The 16,418-nt window shown below is 39.7% G+C and overlaps 1 protein-coding gene across 1 annotated transcript in view; it reads right to left on the minus strand.

Moving 5' to 3' along the window:
- Nucleotides 1-15,607, minus strand: part of MIDEAS (mitotic deacetylase associated SANT domain protein) — a 54,458-nt gene extending 38,851 nt beyond the window's left edge. The window contains exon 1 of the mRNA XM_053944503.1: nt 15,544-15,607. The gene's annotated coding sequence lies outside the window, so the exon portion shown is untranslated. The remainder of the gene's footprint in view (nt 1-15,543) is intronic.
- Between the last annotated feature and the right edge of the window lie 811 nt (nt 15,608-16,418).

Raw genomic sequence — 16,418 nt, forward strand, 5'->3', positions numbered from 1 at the left:
AATAAAAAGAAGTAGTTTATATTTTTTTGTTATAGTTCTTAGCTCCCTTCCTTGAAGAAATAAAAGGTTTTCTAAAACATTTTGCTTATATATATATATATATATATATATATATTTATAATTTATGCACAGATATTTGCATGGTAAAGAGGAATTAGCACTTTTTTCTTATATATGGAGAGAATGTTGTGTGCCAATTTTCTCAATATCACTGGGAAAATCGCTTATAGTTTCAAATATTGCAAATTGTTACAAATAATTTGAAAAATTTCATACACTAAGCTCCCCTTAGTAGACATTGTATTTATAATGTAGACATTCAGTAGACATTGGATTTAGAAGTTCAAGTTTTTAAAAGCAGCAGCTGGAAAAACCCCATCTGTCAGTTCCTCAGCTCCCAGTATCATTTCACTAGCTCTCTAATCAACTTCTAAAGTAAGTATATCTGCAGCTCCAATATTAAAAAGGGAAATTGCCTTCCACATTCTGAGTTTTTTAGCTTTTTATGCCTTAAGTACATAAAATGACACTTCTGGTGGTCTTTGAAAAACTGATTTAAAATAAAGACCATAGCAATACGTATACTTTGCTTGCCTAGTTGCATCAGTAAAAATTTCCTCAGCTGAATATGGACACATTTTTTCCTGTTCCTTGTGGAGAACTAATTCTTCAGCAACAAAATCCAAGCCCTGTGTGTTTCTTGCTAATAACCTGTGTACTTACAACAGTACTACTGAGAGTGACTTAGCTGTTAAACTAAACTAGCCTAGGAATATTTTCCATCATCATCCTGGGAAGGAATGAAGGGAGATGTACACTTGTAAATGGTAAGCACTCTCTTCCCTCTCCCTCCAAGTAAATAGCACACACATATACACAAAAGGCAAGGAAAACAATTAACCTTCCAACTCCTGATTTTTGGCTTCAATTCCCTAAAGTAGCTTCATGAACAAAATCGACATGTGGAAAGAATAATCCACGGTGACCAGCTTTGCTGAAGCTTGTGGAAAACTGGCCTGTGCAGCACAGCAAGCCCTTGCCAGAGATCTGCGGCTGCACAGACCTCAGCGAACGTGCACCACTAAAGCAGCACCATGTCCTTCCCAGGCATTCTGGAAAACCTCAGTGTTTAAAAGCAATCACTGACCATCTCTTCCATCCCACACTAAAATTTAAGAACCCCCTTTTCTTTTTTTTCCCAGTAAAAAAATACAGGCATACAATTACAAATCTATGCAGTAACTTAAAGTCATGTTTTACTCTTTAAGGCATGCAACTTCATCACATGGCCCCAAGGACTCCTCTGGATTACTGGCACCAAGTCTGTCAGGAGATGCCATTAATTTATTTTAAGACAGACAGGTTGGTGTTTAAATCTACCAACTGCTTTCAGTTTGAAGCTGCTGTTTTGAAGCAAAATCCCACCAGTAACCACTCCCTCTTCATTAAATATTTTAAAATGTGAAAATTAAGGGATGGACAGTACTTCATTAAAGTATTTATTAAAGAACTCCCTCACTCATTAATTAAAAAGAAACCCCAAACCTGGGATGAACTTTTACCGGATCCACTATTTTACAATCATAATTCCTTCCTGAAGCAGCAATTTTCATAAGTGCTGTCTGCATATGATTTCAGCTCAGTGCTTTGCTTTATTATTATAAAATATTTTAGGATGTGCATCTGTAAGTACTAAGTATGTTCCAAATTTGAAATTTGTTTTTGTATCTTATTTTTCTACATTTTGGAGGTAGCAAAACACTGGGTTTCCCCTGACAGGAGTGCTATACTCCCCAGCTCTTTCCAAGCATACTGAGTACCCCAGTTCTGTGTTACCCAGGTCCACTCACACTGCTGGAAAACAACTGCTCCCAGACACTTCTGTAGGCATCTGGGCACCAATAAATTTTAATGTACATTGCTGTTTTAGTTCATGGCTGGTGTGTCCCTAGCTCATCTAGTTTTTCCAACTCACAGAGATGCTTATCTCATTCCCACTAGGCAGGAGTAGTGTTCTCCAATCACTGCAAGAAGAAACTAGTATAAGCACAAATTTCCATTTATAGATCGCTATTTAAAGGTTTCCTCTCTTGCTCAGGCAAACACTGGGCTCAGTATGATTACAATCCATCTGTGCATATATCTGTTAGAAAAGTTATTTCCTCTTATAGAGGCTTATATTTATTTAGCTGCTCCAGTACAGCTGTTCTAAAGCCACTTGGAGTCTAAAAGCATGCTTTTCTGATGTTGCATTTCCCAATGAAATGCCTCAGCTGCTGAGCAAGAGCCCGAGTGATAGCCTGAAGAAACATTATCTCTCAAAGGGTTTGTGTCGCCCCCCCGCAGCAGAGCTTACCGTCCCTGCAAGTCACAGGCACCCGGCAGCTGCCCCCGCAGGCAGCCTGGCACGGCCCGACCCAGGCACTGAGCACCCTGCAGAGGCAGGCCAGGCCCTAGGTGTCTGCAGCACGAGCAGAGTCCTGCCCAGAAAGGCATTCTGGAATACAGTCATTCATGTAGGTCTTGAATGAGATTTTTTTTTTTTTTTTAATATAAACAGCCTCTTCTGTTGCTTATGCTGCTTTATTTGGCTTTTCTACAGGCTATGAATATACACAGCTTCATTTTCAACTTTTGCACTGGAAGGAAAGTCCCAAAATGATTAGTTATATAACTTTATAACAAAGTCACAAATTTATTAAACTAAGGTGAAAAGTAGCAGTGATAAGACTGAGGGAAAAAAAAAAACCAAAACCTCTTTGAAACTAATGTCCAATACACACTTCAGAAAAAAAAAAAAATCCATCAAAAATAAATTAACATTCCTGCCTCAAGGCCAATTTTTCCAGCAATTGTATTTAATAATAGTAAGGGACTGGGCTGCTGCTGAACAGATAAGCTGACATCATTCTAGAAACATGAGTTTTCCAGTTCTTCCTTTTCTTATTACACAAAATTAAACAATACAAAACAAAAGAAAAAAAAAAAGAAAAAACAAACAAACAAACCAAAAAAAACCACCCAAAAAAACAAAACCACCAAACCACCAAAAGAAAACAAACAAAACACCCAAACACACACAAAAAACCCACCATCACTTCTACTTATTAAAAAAAAAAGATGGTGAAGGAGACACCTTTCAAGCAAAATGGTCTCAGTGAGTCCAGTCAGCTTGCCAAGTGTTAACATGTGCTTTATTTTATTTCTTAATCTGTTGGGTTTCTTTTACATTTTGCTTGTGTAACACAGAAAAGTCAAATCAGTGGTTCTTTCCCTTCAAAGTGATTGGTAACTCATCTCTTTCACAATTCAACATTTGGAAGAAATCTTGCAATGCTGGTGTGAGACTACAAGTTAATTGTGTGAATGAATAAAGGGATATGGAATAATTAAAAGTTACAAACACAACTTCAACTTCTTAGTAGGATGACTGCAAGTTTCATCAAGCAAAATGTTTGAAGTTACTTATTTCCAGCAACAAAATTGTTTTCAACTAAACTGACAGTTTAATTTTCAACTAAACAGACAACGCAGATGAGAATTTCTGATGGTGTCAGAATACTGACTATTGAAAGCCAAAAGAAAACCACCTTCTTCCATGACAAACTCCCTATTTACTCCATGCAACCTTGCATCAGCTCTCCAAATCAGGACCATAAGTAGTAGCTACAAAGAGAACACTACAAGAAAGCCTTCCTGTTTTCACTTTCTTATACACAGTGGGTAACAGTTTTGTGTAAATCAGTCACAAGCAGAAACCCTATAATAGGAAGGGCAAAGTGTTCACTTTGCAGTTGTTACTGTCAGTTTTTGATTTTGTCTGCTGGTCCTCTCTAGTCACATAGAGCAAAAGTAGTATCAGTTTCACAAAAAATACAGCTGTGTTTTTGAACATAAATACAACTTCTCTCAACTCCTTACTTCCTTACAATCCAATATTACCTGTGTGCAAGACTGCCCTGCCCTTCCTACACTGTAGCCTTTTGTGTCCACGACCAATCCTGAATCCAACCTATAGCTGTTCCAAGTGAAGGTTTAGTATTACAAAGGGTTACAAAGGGTTACAAAGAAGCTATCTAAAATCAAATATTTTTCCCCTTTTTTCATGCAAGAAAATTTCATACTCTTCAAATCTGTTGTAGGATGCATTAAGCCATTTTGTCTTGACAGACTAGTAGATTTTCATTAAAATATATCAACAATATGCAAAAATGTTCAGGGAGGAAAGCAAAGGGTTAAAACCTCCATGACAGTTGCTGCAAAAAAAAAAAAATAGTAGCAAATAACTTGACAAAATATTCACAAAGTCTCCTGCATTCAAAGTCATTATGCTTTTCCCCTCCAGACAGGGTCAGTATGTCCTGCCAATTCATGAGCTCCCAAAAATAAACCAGTTGAGTAACTAAAGATGTCAATAGATTTTCACATTGCCTCCACAGATCCAAACTGTATGGCTTAAATGGTTACTTGTAAACAGCCAGGCATCCTACACTTAACCTAGAGCACTTTCCCAAGCAAATTCTGTCACTTACAGTTACTCTGCTAGAGCTGTCACTGAACAAAGAATATTTTTCCACCTCCATACTGTACTCTCATAAATCAAGTCACTCAGAAAGAACTGTCTTTTTAAAATGCTTTATAGCATGTAGCAAAATAGAGAACTTCTATTCATCTTCACAATAAAAAAACCCACAACAGAGCAGCTGAGAGATGTAAAAATGCCCTGAACCCATGCTTCAAGGGAGAATGTTGATCCACCATTTTCTTTTCTTCCATCTTTGACCTTTTCAGTGACACTACCAAAACTACCCAACTGAGAAACAGAAAAGTATGAAATAACTCTGCATAAGAGGCAGACTGAAAGCACCTAAGTGCACAGAACCAGGGAGATAATAATTTTGTTCACTGACATGATTGAAAGCCAAGTAAGTAACCTGGCTAGGGAAACTACTCAATCTGCTCCACACAGAAATTGAAGCACTCATTTCTATGCATGTCATTTCTGGAGTGCAATCCAGAAGCCTCCATTCCACATCTTAGATTTCTAGAAGAAACATGATAGGATTAAGCAGAGAACTAAAATTCAGGCTTTTAATCACAATGTCCAGGAAAAAACCAGTCAAGAGGGCCCATAGCAGATGCATATAGGCAAACATGTGTCTGCAATTCAATGAAAAATTGCTATTTCACCCAAGGCTTAAGTGCCTCTATCTGCTGGAGGTAAACAGAGGGTGCCAAAAACCATTTCTGAACAGCGATGTCAGCTGCTTCTCGAGGAGGTGTGAGAGGGTCTGGACTCCTCTACAAAGCCTGGTAACAAAACACTCACCCAGCCTTAAAGATGCAAATTCAGACTCACATACCGCACCTTCCTCTATCAGGAGGGCCCATCCATCAACTCTGTGTGGGGCAGAATCTCCATTTCTACTCCCATTATGCCACTGAGTGTTAGGTCAGAGTATGGTTTTGTAGCCTCTCGGTTGAAGACCATTACCTCGCCTTTAAACGAGGATGATAACATGGCACAGATGACTTAAAGTACTTGTCAACAGTGAGCTTGCAAGAAAAGGAAAAGACTGGAAACATTCTGTTGTTTTATGTCCCATGGCACCAGAAAACAAAGGCTTCCTGAATTGCATTTTGTTGTCTTCTCTTTCAGGTCTGCCTGCCTTTAGTTCTACTTATCCTATAGCTGTCTAACAGCTTGTAGATGTAGACTCGTGTATTAGATACAGGAAATTCCACAACTGGAATACCTAATGCTCTTCTGCATGAGGGCAAAGAGCATGACTTGTTCTAAGCTCAGGGTACCTGTTCCTTATTGCTGCCCATTTTAGTTTCCATATAAGCACCTTGTTGTGTCTAAGTATGAATAAAAGGCTCAATGAAATCATAAATCATCATTTCCCTTTAAGGGTGGGACACCATAGAAAGAACAATAAAAGCACTTCAGGCTACTAAAAGAGATTAAGAGCAAGATTTTACTTCAGATTTTAAAAGGCTATGCAAAGTCACTGCCTTCTTGGGAAGAGTATGGATGTGACTTCTTAAATATTTTAACCCAATTAATATGTTAGAAAGTTCCCCTAGGTTCAATTTCCAGGCTATATTCCTGAACAGATCTCCGTAAGAAGTGCTGGTACAGGCCTTATCACAGCACTGCAATCGTCACTAGCAAATGAGATCCTCAAATTGCTTTTGACAAAAGGGACACCTATAGATTAATTAGCTTTCCAGATGACTAGGTGTATCCCGCACTTTGTAGTATATTATTCAAACTGAAGTGGTAAAAACCCTCAGTAAAACCATACTGCCTCATGCTGGGGAAGATGAAATAGCAAAGCCCTATAAATATGATGGCCTGGCAAAAGAATCAGAGAATACAGATATTGAGATGAAAACAAGGTTTGAAATACCAAATCTTAATCACTGAGCATCTCGAAAACAATAATATAGCTAAGCTGAAAGCAATCTCCCTTTTTGATGATCTAAAAGGTCAAATGGAATGTTCTGTATCACCCCCCAATGTATGGTTCATCCTACACCTGTAACCCTCCCCTGAAGTATCAGGTGTCTGTAACCCCATTGGCCCAAGTCCTGTCCCAGCCCACCTTGAAGCCCCCTGATAAGGTGTGGCCGAGGGACCAGACGCTCTCTTGGACCTTCCTTTTGGGACGCCCACCTGGCACCCTCTCTCTCTCTCTCTCTCCCTCTCTCTCTCTCTCCCCACTCTCCCTGGGCCTGCCACGAGTTGCGGCTGGCAACTCCAAGCAAGGCCCTTCACCCTTTACAATAAACCATATGTTCTAAAGACCTGGCTTCAGAGATCCCTCATCACCACCCATCCAAACCGTCCAGGAGCCCAGCAGTCCCCGCAGCCTCAGAAAATTAAACTGTAGACTTATCTATGCAGCCTGAGACCAGATGCAGTCTTTTTTATTAATGCTCATCATGTGAAGTTGTCCTGGTTCCAGCCAGCACAGGATTATTTTTTGTAGCAGACATGAGGGCCATAGCTAGGTCATGGAGGTTACTCTACACCATCTCATGTCATTTCTGGGATGGAGGAAAGGGACATTCTTCTAGGAAAAAGGTGACTGCTGAAATTGTAATTTCCTTCTGGTAAGAAAATGTGGCAGAGGGAGCCATCAGCTATTTTGCTGCTGTTACTGCTCCTTTTCTTATCTCATTGCTGTTTCCAGTAAACTGTTCTTAGCTCAAACCATGATCTTTGCCTTTTGTGCCTCCAATTCTCCTCTTCAGCCCATCAAAGTGGGAGAGGAGGGGAAAAGAGAGAGAACCAGTGTGTGGTTTGGAGAGTGGGGGCACTAGACTAGGGAGTACCATTCCTAAACCTTGACAGAAGAGCAGAAGAAAAACATCTTATGCAGGTTTGAATTATACTCAAAATCCCTCTTCAGCAGATCTCAAACTCAAGAGAATATAGAAAACTGGGTTGTTTTTTTTTTTTTTTGTTTCATAAGAAATTATCTTTCTGTATTTGACACCAAAGGGTTGCTGCAAACATTAATGCCATCTCTGCTTTTTAGCTGAGTAACATGTGAACCACTGAGTTTTCTTGTTTGCTTTTTGTCACATGGTCTTTGGAGTGTGCTATTATGGTAGTATACAGGCTGAAGTAAGCATTTACACTTTGAGATCAAAATTCCAAATATAGTTTAAATACAAATATCTCTCATGAAGGAAGTATTAAGAATTTCTAAATCTAAGTATCTTCCTATATTGGCACTTTTTTTATTTTGTGTGAGCATGAGAATGTAGTTTTGTGAGTTGTCTTTGTCATTCTTCCACAAATATCAATAGGAATTTGATAGTACTATAACAATAGAATACTGCTGATCAGGATTGGAACAGACTATTGATTTATCACCACTGGGGAAAAAGAAACACTTCTCTTAAGAAAAAAGTAAAAGCCATTTCAACATCACTTTAGTCAGCACAGAAGCAGCATCATCTTGCCGACATGGATGTTTTAACATCAATTCCAAGTATCAAACACACTGTCCCTTTAACTAAATAGCCATGTATATGTGGTCAAGCAATTGCAGGTGTTGACAAGTATTTGGGCCACTGCCCTTGCTCTCGTACTTGCCTAATGATACCTCTGACAGAGGTGCCTAGCAAAGAAATCCATAAAGTGGCTAAAAAGCAGCAGTGCAAGCAGGTGGCCAATGAAGGGTCTCAAGCCTTGCTCTATCGCCTCTGTATTAGAAATGCATTTGCTTTATGACCAGTCCACCCCAGCTTCATCTGTCTCCTGTGTTTAAGAATTCAGCAAATACCTGTTTATGCCACTCTCAGACTCAAACAAACAAGATCTGCCCCATGGCATACATGTGGGCACAGGCAGGCTAGTTCATTTTAAAATGCCAGGAGAGATTACCTGAATAAGGAAACTGAATTTTCCAGTGTGCAATTTTTATCAGTAGTAATTATTATTATTATTATTAAAGAGCTCTTCCAGGTGCAGAGAAAAACTTTACAAATTGAGGCTTCAAATCTGCATTTCTTTTGCTAACAAAGCGCTCTGAATTTTAATTTCCTCTCTAAAGGTAAGGTAACTAGGTTTATTTATATTGCAAATTTTAAAAAAGCCCAGATAGCTTTGTTCATCTTTTAATAGAAAAATATCATCATTGACATCAATAAAGCTTCTTGCAGGGCAGCCCCTTATTCACTGTTAACAAGTGCAAACCCTGAGTGTATTAACAGCTATACCATACTTCTCAGTTTTTTAATTCTTCAATCCTTCAAGTGTTTATTCTTTACATCTCAAATTCAAAATTAAAATACATTGTTTATAAGGAGCCTCGCATTCTTTTTGTATCTTCTTAGGCAATAAAAGGTCTTTTTAACACAGATCAAATTTTTCTACAGAAATATTTACAGTACATTTGCTGCAGAAAGAAAGCTGCAATAGCAAAATAACTCGTAACATACCTGAAATATTTCGCTTTTGTCAAAGAAAAAGGACTAAACCAAGGAGGAGTCCCATACTTCAAAAGGAAAGCAGTTCCCATACTTCAAAGGGAAAGAAATGTCTTAAATATCCTTTTACGTCTTAAATGTATTTAGAAAATCACGATAACGAAAGACCACTTCAATGCTGAAATTATATCAGAAGAAAGTGAGGCCGATAATCAAATGCAATATTTTGCATTTGATATTAAGTTGTTTACTTACAATCACACCCTTTATGTGCAAAGGCTTTCTAGTTAGTCAAGGAGGACAGCTTAAGCCCCTAATAACCAGAATGCCTAAGGGTACAGTAATGCTTCACTAGTATGACAAAAGTCTAGCTTTTGTTTTTAATATATTCCTTTTTTTCTCCAGAGGCATCTCAACAACCCTTAAAACATGTTCATTTAAACAAATATTGTTTGGAAAGTCCACATTATTTACTCATATATACTTATATTTTATAAAGATTTGAAAATACTATAGCTTTCCATTAAAAAATCCAAATAAATTTGTATTATTAATTAAATGGATACTATAATTGTCCCAAATATATAGCATGTCTCGTGCATGATAACACACAGAGTTTATTAAAAAAAAGATTCAAAGAGAATAATTCAACTCAGAATTTTGAAAGTCATGAAATCAAACAAAATCATAGGGGCAGTCAGATTTCTCTGCCAGTTTGACATATGTGATTATTTGGGATCCTAAGTTGTCATCATTGGAATCTCCTAAAGCAGTCAGAATGTCTTACAGCTGTGGCTCTCTCTCCTCCCACCAGGAATTTGGCAGTGCTGGGATTTTGTTCTCAGATGGTATAAAATCAAATTTAAATAGGAAAATACTTTGTTAAATTCTTCTCTACCCAAGTGCAGTAATTTTCCACAAACACAGCAAATTCTCCTTTCAGGAAGTGCATGAAAAAATACATTATGTAGAGAGAAATAAAAGCCCAAAATCAAGACAGTTTAAACTCCCAAGATCATTGTTAAGGATATTATAAAACTGTAAACAATAATGCAATTCTTGACAAATTACCAGGTGACACATGCAGGAGTTGAAAAGGAAATGCTCAAGGAAACCCAGGTGTACACAGGCATAGCAGGTAAGGCCGCACCTAAGCATACATGATTAAGTCAAGTTTGAAATCTTGCAACATCCTCATGAAACCTGGGATCCAAACAAAAATGCACTTTCACCTATGAACTACACCATAACAAGGGTATTGGAGATTATTCAGACTTCTGGGACTTCTTTCAACTTTGGACCTCATTACGATGCACAGCACAGACAAGGTGACAAGCATTTCAGCAGGCTGACTGCCCCACAACATGCAGCTCCACAGAACAGCTTCTGGTTTGTCCATGCTGAAGGGAAGCAGCCACTCTGACAGCTGGAAATCCACCATACAACTCAGTACCACAGCCAGGCTGCAAAACCAAACCAGTATTTCAAAAAGTCCTACTAGTTACAAGCCCTTACAACTCCTGTTCTCTGAGGAACTGAGTTATAAAATGAGATACGTGAGTGTATATAACAAAGTGCGTGTACATATAAATATACATAAACATTTAATGTGTCTTCCTAAAATAAGCGACAGGAGGATAGGAGGATATACCAATATATATTGTTGTACTGTAATCTGTCCTATGATGGGGAAAGCCAAGCAACTGAGAACCAATGTGAGAAGATAACAGGCAGCAAAGAAAAAACAAAGCATGACACTGACTTGATTCCTCTTCTGTCTCTTTACATCCCAGCTCTGAACATGTAATGTATCAGTAATGTATTTAGTAAAAAAAGATATCAGAACTGTTTCTCAGTTTACTACTTCAGGTACTAACAGCATTTAACTTGTTTCAATCCTTACCAATGCTAAAGTCAAACTATAAAGAAATTAAACATTAATTGTCACTAATTAAGGGTAAAAAGGAAAATATTATTCTATGCTTTGCTGTAAGCCCTTCAAAATGTATTTAAGAACAAATAAAAAATTAAAACACACTGAACACTTTGCCACACCCTCCCAATCTAGCTTTTCCCAGTTTTCAACTTCTTGATTAACACCAGCCATCAATTCAACAAGGGGCATTCATGTAATTTACTTGTACATAGAAAGAACATTAATATTGGGGTATGTACATTTCAGAAAATATCTGTACATCATATTATATACAGATTAATGAATTATATTAAATTAAGCCTTGTTATCTGGTGGCTGTCAGTTGCACAATATACAATAAAAAGCATCAAAAGAGCCTGAAAAGCAAAGAATTAATTACCAAGATTATCTTTGCATCCACATTTGAATGGTTGCTCCTAAATACCCGGTCTGCATTCAAAATGCATGCATTCACATTTTTTGCTAGTGTGCAGAGTAGAGCCTTCCCTCATAACTTTTTCAGTCACTGGAGTCGATCAGCAGAGCACTAAGGGCTACAGTTGGAGACCGCTCAGAAACAGGAGCTGTGCAAAGTGAAGTTGTGAAGTGCTCCTTGAGCAGCCTCCTGCTGCAGGCACATGCCATTTGTGCGCTGCCAGCTGCCGGAGCTTCCACACAGAATGCAAGTGGCTGCTACGCAGCTACAAAAACTTACATTATTACTTGACCAGCCACCTCATTTTTAGGCACTTGTGTAACGCATAACGAGGATTTCTTAGTTTGAAGGCTCAAATCACACCAGGAGAACTTGTGATTCAAAGTACAAGCAACTCCAGTCTGATATAAAGCTCTCTGCCACACTTGCAATTATTAGGGAAGGTCCTCAGGATATTTCCTTGAATTAGCAGTTCATCCCTCCTATTTACAAATTGCTCAGTGACAAGTCTTCCCTTTGGATGTGACTCATGAGCCTTGGTTTGCTTGTGCCAGAACCTGCAGCTTTTTGGACATGTATTGCAAAACCTCACCGCCAGAGCTCCTGCCTTCCTCACCTCCCCATTTCACAAAAAGTGGTTTACTTCTCACTTCATGTCTCTTAGAATGTAACTAATTGCACTGGAGACAATATTCATATTCACTATATTTCTTTTTAGCATAAACTGTAATTTACTGCAACCAGTACTAAGATTTTACGCAACGCTCCAGACAAAAAAAAACCAAAAAAACAAAAACCAAAACAAAAAACAAACAAACAAACAAACAAACAAACAAAAAAACAAAAATCAAAAAACCCACACACAAAAACAAACAAACAAACAAAAATCCCCAGTGTTTTGGTACTTTGGGTGTTTTATTTTTTATTATGGGGGAGTGTTTAGAAAAAGTGAAACAAAAAAAAATCAGCTCTTATCAACATTCTTATTGCACAATCTGATCAGTAGGTTAAAAAAAGTGTTTGCTAAATGTTTACCTAAGATCAACAGAAAACTTTGTAAGTTTCTTGAGTAGAAGTCCTTCAAGAACTGCTAAGCATATAGAAAATATATACACCTTTGCAAACGGGGCCACAGGCTAGATAGATTTCCACTCTGATTCATGGCAGTCCCTCTTGTCTCCTTACATGTCTGGGCACACCTCCACACACACACCACCAAGGTGGCCATTTCCAAAGAAAGGCTGCATGTCCTCAAGTCAGGGTCAACTTAAGGGCTTGATTAGCAGCTTGACATAAGAGTATCATGAAAGGGATGACGGGCTTGAAAATATCTCCTGTGGTTCTGCAGCCACCACTGACAGGTGACCATAAGAGTGAAAATGCAAAAATGTAAACTAACATTTGGAGCATTTATGCAGGCTTTTGAAAAGCTTGCATTGTGCTACAGCCCTCATCATTTCATATCACCACTACTCACATGCACCTGGATGGGTTAAAGGCTAGCACAGCAACACCTCTGTTTTGCAAGCATGCACACAAATGTATATATATCTATGACTAATTCCACTGAGAACCACAGGACAACTCAAGGACGTGCAAGTTACCTACTCCTTTGTATGTAAGTCCAAAGAATCCTGGCCAAAAACTCTCTCCTACCACATAGGTTGTGAAAACCAAAAGACCTAGCATAAGGAATGACTATATTGTAACACTAACACAAATGATTCAAGAAATCTTTAAGAACTACTCCAGAGGTAATTCTGACATTAAAACATCCAGTATAACATAGATTGTCAAGTTAGTCAAGACATGATGTACAACTTCAAGAAAAATCTACAAGTAGAACATCACAGTAATGCATGTATTAACATATTTGTTTCATATGTTCTATTAAAGCAAAATGCTCCAATAAACTTACAGAGGGATCAGTAAGATTGTTTGTCAAATGACAAAAAAAAAAAAAAAAAAAAAAACCAAAACACAAAAAACACTGTCAGCAGATCCCTTCATTCTTCATTAACAAAGCCACATATATTTTACATGAAATATTTTCTTGACAACCTGAGGAATACCAATAATATGATCTGTGTCTTCAGCTAAAATCTGTTTTAGTGGAACACCAAGAAATTTTAAAGCAGCTTTCCATTTTTATAGTACTTTTCATTGCAGTGCTCAAAATACTTTACAAGCCTTTGTGGCATTTATTAAGACATCAGCTATAACAGCTGAAGATAACACTTCTAGAAAATTGTCTCTAATGTTAGAAAGGCCAGTCTCTGAGCACCAGATCCGAAATCTTTCAGATCTGATAAGTCATTCATTCCAAGTACTCTCAAAACTCAGCTGATAAAAATAACAGGTGACCAGCATTTCTGAAAAAATAAATCTTAGGGACCTTAAGTTGTACCCACAAGAATTTTAGTATAATTATGATGTTCTTTAAAGTCTTAGTTAAAAGCCTTGCTAATACAGTGTCAGTGGCACACTTTCTTAGTGTCCTCATACTATCCCTCAGCCAACACTGCCTACAAGATCACTGAACCAGATGCAACTTTTAAATTAAAGTTGAAAAAGCATGCTCTGAGCAAATATCTGATCTGCTAGTTCTTTCAGGCTCTAAGTTTTGTGGCCTGACACAGAAACTCTCCCCAGTGCTCTTCTCTCCATTTACAAGCTAGCTAGCTAGCTAAACTGCAGTTGCTTATTTTAACATAGGTCTTTTTCCCACACCAGCACACAAAAAATTAGACCAGAGCAAGAATTACACTAAATGTGCAGGACTGTAGCAAACCTGCTTAGATTTCACCTTGTATATAATCACTTTAGAAACATGAACCCACAGATTCAATGAGCTTTCAATTTCAGTCTGCTGTGATTTCAGAAACTACTAGTGGCGTTACTGCTGAGTATTTCAGATCTCTGATTTCTACGATCAGCCTCACTCCACTTCTCCTATCTTCCTCTTCTAAGTCTATGAAGAAGTCAGTCTAAGTGGAACGTGGCAGTTGACTGCAGAACACATTCTCTTTTTAGCATTTGCAATGCAAAACTAGGTTTTGTTCGGTACAGAAATCTTGCACAATAGCCTGTGTATACGTATTCGTTCCAACAATGCTGTCCTATGCAATCACTCTGTAATTACACACAGTCATAAAGCTGCTGCTGTTGCTGCTTGGAACTGCAGTCTCGCCCTCTAAACAACCTAATAGTCTCTGCATTAGGACATTTCTTTTTCTCTCTTCCCCTCCCTGAACTGCTTGCTCCAGTACAGACGGCCTTCACACTAAGCTCAAAACACGTAGTCGGAATGAAATCAAGTTATTATTAAAAAATTAGATGTTTCTAAAAGAATGTAAAGTAAATCTCTGTTGAGCAAATAGAATATTTCGCTAATTCTGCAAGCTGCAATCACACAAGACTTTACAAACCAAAAATAAATCCTGCTTACGCCTGTTAAAAAAAACCCGTAAGTATTATATAAGACTCTCACATACGCGCGTAGGTGTATTGTCAGCTTTTACTGCTAAACTGCAACGAATCGGTCTTTTGCAGTTGCTGCCAGAAAAGATCTGTACACTTGAGAGCACGGGATTTTTCAAAAATTATCTAACAAATTCCTCCCCACCCCCCTCCACTGCGTAAACCCCAGCAGAGCGATCCGACCCTCGCCACGATGCGCGCTCAGCGGCTGCCGGGACTCGGCGGCTCCCGCACAGCACCCAGGGCCCCGCACACGCCGGGCTGCCCCGGCTCCGCCACGCCGCGAGCAAAGAGAACCTCCCCCCGCCCCAAACCGGCCCCCCAAAAGTCCATCCGCAGGCAGCTCACCCGGACACAGACACATCCTGAAAACAGTGCAGCAGCCTGGCAGCCGAGAGGAAACCCCTCTGGAGCGCTCGTAACAACTCGGGGTAGGGCAAGAGGCGATGGCTCAGCAGCCGAGCCTGGGCCCCCGCAGCAGGCGGGCCGGGAGTGCCGCTGCCCCGGCCCCGTGGGGCTGCGCGGCCCGGGCGCGGAGCCAGCCGCCCTCGTCACCTCCACAGGTACTTCTGCTCCTCATCCTGCACCCAGCACCCACAAACAAAGCACGCACCACCACCCACAAAAGCAAAGCCCCAGGAAAGACACCCCCTCTCCAAAATGGCAGGAAAACGGAAGCAAATCGTGCAAATTAAAAAAAAATAATAATAATAATAACCGCGCGGAAAACAGGAGAAGGAAGAAAGAGAACGTGCTGCCTCACCTGCGCAGCCAGGCGCCGCGGGCGCCGCGGGGGAACGTGGAGCGGCTGTTTGCAGAGGGGGGCGGGAGGGAAGAAGGAGGAGGAAAAAAAAAAAAAACAAACTTTGTTTCTTTCTCTCCGGGACTCAGCGAAAGCGTCACTTCCTAGTGCAGTAAGCGGGGAGGTTCCCGGGCCCGGGCTCCTCAACTCCTCCTCCCGCCTTCCTCCTCCTCCCTCCGCGGCGCAGCTTCCCGCCGGTCCTCAGCGCCTCATCCCGGCACGGGCCCGGGCCCCCTGCCCTTGTCCACAGATCTCGGCTTGACCTTCTGTGCTTGGCTGTCGCTGCTGTTGGCAACGAAGGAGAGGAAATCCTCGACGAGTGAGGGTCGGGCAGAGAGTTTGCAGCATTGATTTGAAAGCCAAGTTCTGCAAAATACTGCCGTGTCCAATACCCGGCGGAAAGCGCCGCTTTGATGCCCCGAGTTCACAGCCAGGCTCTTCAGCAAGATAAGGCTTCGTGTCCTTTCTCTCTAAAGAAAAACAAACAAAGAGCTTTTGGTTTTTAAGGAAACCCGTACCAAAGGAAAACATGTTTTTCTGTTTCCACCTTTCAGTCCCTTTTCTCACTTTTTCAGAAGAAAAAAGTGAAAAAAAAAAAAAAGGGAAGGGAGAAAGTATGTTAGTCTAATGCAAATCCTCAGGTCATGTCTATATTGTTGGCTGTTTTACCAACACTTGAAATTTACTTTCACAATAACTCATACTTCTGAGGTTTCTAAAAATGTCCAGCTCCTTTTCTGGAATATGGCTTCCTCTGCTGCCTTGGTCTGAGAATAAAAAACACAGTGTGCTGACAAATGTAGACTACTCTACCCTACTAAGGCAGGAAATAAAGA

This window comes from Vidua chalybeata, chromosome 6 (genome assembly GCF_026979565.1).
Source record: "Vidua chalybeata isolate OUT-0048 chromosome 6, bVidCha1 merged haplotype, whole genome shotgun sequence".
NCBI lineage: Eukaryota > Metazoa > Chordata > Aves > Passeriformes > Viduidae > Vidua > Vidua chalybeata.